Source organism: Myotis myotis, unplaced genomic scaffold (genome assembly GCF_014108235.1).
Source record: "Myotis myotis isolate mMyoMyo1 unplaced genomic scaffold, mMyoMyo1.p scaffold_m19_p_19, whole genome shotgun sequence".
Taxonomy (NCBI): domain Eukaryota; kingdom Metazoa; phylum Chordata; class Mammalia; order Chiroptera; family Vespertilionidae; genus Myotis; species Myotis myotis.
In genome coordinates this window covers 24,765,091-24,770,529 of record NW_023416323.1, presented here as the reverse complement: position 1 = coordinate 24,770,529, position 5,439 = coordinate 24,765,091, and the positions used below count along the sequence as shown (strand labels likewise).

The following is a 5,439-nucleotide window of genomic DNA, read 5'->3' as shown; positions in this document are numbered from 1 at the left end:
GGGGTAGGGCCGGCGAGCGGGTGGGAACGGCCGACCTCTCGGACCCTCCCCTGGCTGTCAGGCTCCCATCGCTGGATGGTGAACAAGGAACTGGGATGGGTGGTGGCAGGGGGCAGGGCTGGCTGCTGGGGAAAATGGCCCTGATCACAGGCTAGGCCTAGGGACTATACCCATGCACGATTTCGTGTGCTGGGCCTCTAGTATGTAGATAATTGGCTAATGGAAAAATCAGTCCATAATCAGTGTTTTTGGAAGTAAGTTTATTTAATGGACTTGAAATGGAGCCATTTCTATTTTTCTGAGAATATTATAATCAGATCAATTTTGCTCTACAAAGTCAAGAATGTTTCTCAACCCTACCAAAGATTTTAAAAACATTTCTTTTAGTTCAAGTAAAAGATGGCAAAATAAGCCAGACATCAATCTGGTTGTACATGGTTGTAATTCCTTTTTATGGGTGTCTGTATTTCATGGAAACCTTTTAAAATTTAATTTTGTTTTTTATTTTTTGGTGTGCCACAGAATTTTTGTAATTAGTTTATGTGTGCCATGAGATGAAAAAGGTTGAAAATCGCTGCCCAAGGGCATAGTTTAAGGACTAAGTAGTTAGAAACCCCAGTCACCCACCCATCCCAGAGCAGTGCCAGCTGTGTTGCTCAGAGTTAAAAGGACTGCCTGCTGTGGGAGCGGTTGGCCCCAGTAATGTGCAGGCATATGCTCTGGTGCCTCAGCCTGACCCCCCTGGGCACCACAGGCAGGTGCAATGGGGGCTGAAAGGCAGCTCCTGAAACCTTTTTTTGGTGTGTGTCCCATAAGAAAAAAAAAAAGAGAGAGAGAGAATAACAAGAACTTTCTTCACTGACTAATATGATACTAACATGTGAAGTAACAAGAGGATGAAACTTACAATTTAAAAAAAAGTACTGAAATGCTGGCAGGCGGTCAGACTATTGCCAGCCGCCTGGTTATTCTCTGCATAGTTTTGATATACCTGTCCAAGCATGTTTGGCAAAGTGGAAATTTAGTTATTGCTGAAATTGTGTGCAAGAGTCTAAGAAAAATTCTTTACAACATGTTTGGGATTATAAAGAATTTGGCTGAAAGAAAACTGTAATAGATGCTTTCTCTTTGAGGTCTATTGTAGTCACTCTGGCAGCCCAGCCTAAATCTTACTATCTTGCTTTGGAAGTACTTGAAGGGAAAAATGTTTCATTTTTGTGAAGAGCTGTCTGACACAGGAAAACTTCACCTTCAATAAGATTATTTCTGGGCACAAGAACAATTGCAGCATTGTTTCTTCAAAATCGCTGGAATACACCTGAGAAGCCCTCCTTGTAGAATATGCTTCAATTTATGTCCCATTACTGCTGTCAGAGCTTTTGTGTCCAACTCTCTTTTGTTTCCAAATGATGGGTAGAGTTGTCACTTCATAGACAATTCAGAGAGGTGTTTTGAGCTGTCATTGTTTAGGAAGTTTTTATTCTTCTGAAGACCTCAGAAGAAAGATGCAGTAAAAGATGTTAGGTCAGACAGCTAAAGGTTTTCTACACTTAATTCCACTGTATATTTTCTCTACCTGATGGTATCAATGATTCCACGTGAGGGCATTTTCTTTGATGAGGCTCACAGATAGAGTGCAGGATGTTTTATTTTGATCAGTTTGGAAGTGGCTGGGGTGGTTATATGTACAAGAAAGCTTTCATGGCTTTTTAAATTTCATGTGTTCTTTGCTCTGTAGTTTTTAGTTTCACCCAGATACAAGTTTTTTATTTATTTACTAGAGGCCCGATGCATGAAATTTGTGCAAGGGGCTCAGCCCTCGCAGCCATGGCTTTGTCCCGAAGGACATCCAGTCTAATTAGCATATTATGCTTTTATTATTATAGATAGTTTTTTTCTACAGGAAATTTCAGCAATATGATCCTTAGAGCAGTAATGTCTTTTATTTTTCAGAATCTTAACTGGGAATTTATAACAATTATGAAAACATGTATTTTCTAGACATTTCATTATAATATATTTTAGTAGTGAAAAGTTGGAGAGAACTTAAGCATTCACCAATAGAAGCTGATGATATTATGACATAGATTATGATCTATACTAATAAAAGGGTAATATGCTAATTAGACTGGATAGACCGGACGTCTTCTGGACGTCCTTCCAGACGTCCTTCTGGACAAAGCCACAGCAGCTGCGAGGGCTAAGGAGGGCCAGCAGCTGTGGCAGCCTGCAGCGGCAGCAGCAGCAGGGTGATGGAGGCAGCGCCTTCCCCTGATCAGCCCTGTTGCCTCCCGCAGAGGGAGGCCAGACTACGGCGTAGGCCTGCTCCCCATGGGGAGTGAGCCTTACCCAACAGTAGGACATCCCCTGAGGGCTCCTGGACAGTGAGAGGGGGCAGTCCTGGCTGAGGGATTCCACCCCCGCCACCGCCCCGCCCAGTGCATGAATTTTTGTGCACTGGGCCTCTAGTATATTTATAAAGCATAATGCTATATTTTAAAGTGAAAGCGGATTGTAAAATACTGTGAATTCAATCATGTAAAGTATATGTAGGTATTTATGGGAAAAATGATTGGAAGAATATAAAAAAAATGTTAGCAATGGTTATCTGTGGTGGTGGGATTCATTTTATGTGTAATTTTTACTTTCATTTGTATGTTTTTCTTTGATTTTTTAATTTATTTTAAAAGCAAAGTACATGTATTTCTTTTATTACAGTTACAACTTATTTCCAATTGGAAAAAATCAGTTACAGTTTACACATTTTTCAGTTACCTTATTTATCATTTTGCTTTCCTTTCATAGAGTCTCACATACAACCCTAAGCTCCACCATATTTATTACCATAATTTTTAATAAGACCTATCTTATCTGTTTTCAGAGAAATATTTTTCTTCTAGGAAATATCCCTTTCTCTTAACATTTTCATGTAGACAAATAGGTTTTAAGTTGTCTACTCACTTACTGTGATTGTATACCTTATTAAAACCAGACTCAATTCTGAAATAGTAATTCATAGGTCTCCTTTTAGTGGCAGTTGTAAGAATTGTTTTCCAAGTTTGTAGGCATGAAATGGATGCCTTGTCAGTGAAATTATATACCTTGCCAATAGGAGGCATACATACAACAGTTATGTTTTCTAAATTAAATATTCAAAGAAGTAAAACATCTCATCACTACTTCTATAAATCATGGGATGGATTTTTTTCAAAATTGAAAGTCCCAGAAAATCTTTCACAAATTATAGCATAATATATTGACATAGAAATGATATGATCTATTAAATGAAGATTTTGTACCTTAATGGGATATTAAAATAATTTAGGAAAGCCAATTTATTTGACAAACAGGAGCCCTCTGCAGCAGAGATGTAACTTATCCAAAAATCTCTTGACAATTATTGGCATTTAACAAATAATTACTCAATAGCTACTATGTGCCAGACACCATGCTAGATATTAAGAATTTTATTTATTTTTTAATTTAAATTCTTTATTGTTAAAAGTATTACATAAATCTCCTTTTCTCCCCATTGACCTCTCCCCAGCTGCTCCCACCCCCCAGCACATGCCCTCACCCCCCTACTGTTTATGTCCATTGGTTATGCTCATATGCATGCATACAAGTCCTTTGGTTGATCTCTTACCCCGCCCTCCCTTTCCCTGCCTTCCCTCTTAGGTTGGACGGTCTGATCAATGCTTCTATGACTCTGGCCCTATTTTTGTTTATCAGTTTATGTTGTTCATTATATTCCACAAATGAGTGAGATCATGCGATATTTATCTTTCTCCAACTGGCTTATTTCGCTTAGCATAATGCTCTCCAGGTCCATCCATGCTGTTGCAAATGGTAAGAGTTCCTTCTTTTTTACAGCAGCATAGTATTCTTTTGTGTAGATGTACCACCGTTCTTTAATCCACTCATCTGCTGATGGGCACTTAGGCTGTTTCCAAATCTTAGCTATTGTAAATTGTGCTACTATGAACATAGGGGTGCATATATCCTTTCTGATTGGTGTTTCTGATTTCTTCCGACATTAAGAATTTTTATTGTTTCTATTTAGTTTTAAATTTTTTAAAACTTCTTCAGAGTTTTGATCTTAGAAAGTACTTCTTTCACTGTAAATTATCCAAATACTCTCCTGTAATTTAGGTTTGCTGATTGGAGTGTACATGTAGAAAAGCTAGAGTAAGTTCTTGCTGTAAAATGGAAGCACATTTGCAAAAAAATCAACCCTAAGAAATGCTACAGCACCATTAAAAGATTTAATATATGTAGCACATCTATGGAATGGCATTTTAAGGAAGGAAGAGATTGTAGCAGTGGACAAGAAAACAGCATTGACAAAATTTGTAGATAGGATAGCTTTATTTTTATTCTAAGCCTAATTTTTTGAAAACCCATGTATAAGAAGGATCCAGAGACAAACTGCCTATACATTAGAATATATTATCTTATGTTTATTATTACCTTTATTATTTTATTTACTTTTATTATTATTATTTTACTTTTGTAAAAACTACTAGTAATTCATCCATTTGATGAAATTCCTTGGGTATTGAATTGTCTACACATAAGACTTTTATAGATGCTCTTTTCAAAGCTGTAATCATACATGATTAGCAACACTTTCTTCAGTGTTAATTTTGAAGTCAAATAAAAACAAAATAAATTTTTCTCCTTAATTTCTTTCTGGGGGGAAATAGTGTACACACACACACACACACACACACACACACACACACACACCTCTATTCCAGATTTCTAACTATTTACAGCAGTTTTACTCTATGACCAAAAAGTAAGAATTGACTTTTTATTTGTCTCTCCCCACTTTGTCCTCACAGTTCCTGCTGAGTGAGCATTCACATGCAAATGTACCAAAATCATCCCACAAACCTGTCATTTCACCCATATTGTTTTCATAAATTTGCTACCTCCCTTGGTGCAAACATATGATTTTCTTCTTCAGTTCACCTGAAAATTGCTTCTTCATGCTTTCATTTGGAATGGTATGGATTTGGGTATTGTCAGCAGTCCAGGGATATATTTTAATAAAGTCACACTTACTAGATCTAGGGCAATGTCATCAGTCACATGTGTGTCAGGGATTCGTCCTGTGGCCTTACAAATCTTTGGCTCCAAATGAGCTAAGAACCTCACTTAGGACCAGGGCCCAGTGCTGTAATTGACTTCTATTATTTTCTGGACTGTTAGAGCATTGTTTTTCCCAAATGAAGTTTGATCTTTTTTTTCTAGAAACTTTAAGTATTCTAGCAAAAGAGAATTTTATCGAAGAGAATCACTTCGATAGGACACTAAAGTTCAAGTGTAAGCAAAATATAGGAAACAACTTTATTCCTCCCCAAATTAGGCATTTGAAAGGACTTTGTAGGAAGATTCCAAATATGGTTGATAGTTCCATATTGAGCAGATTTG

General features: G+C 37.3%; 1 non-coding gene across 1 annotated transcript; it reads right to left on the bottom strand.

Annotated features, from left to right (window-relative positions):
• Positions 1 to 647: 647 nt before the first annotated feature.
• On the bottom strand, positions 648 to 784 carry LOC118674881. The gene has a single exon (XR_004973734.1). It is a non-coding gene; the product is annotated as a small nucleolar RNA SNORA76 (small nucleolar RNA).
• Between the last annotated feature and the right edge of the window lie 4,655 nt (positions 785 to 5,439).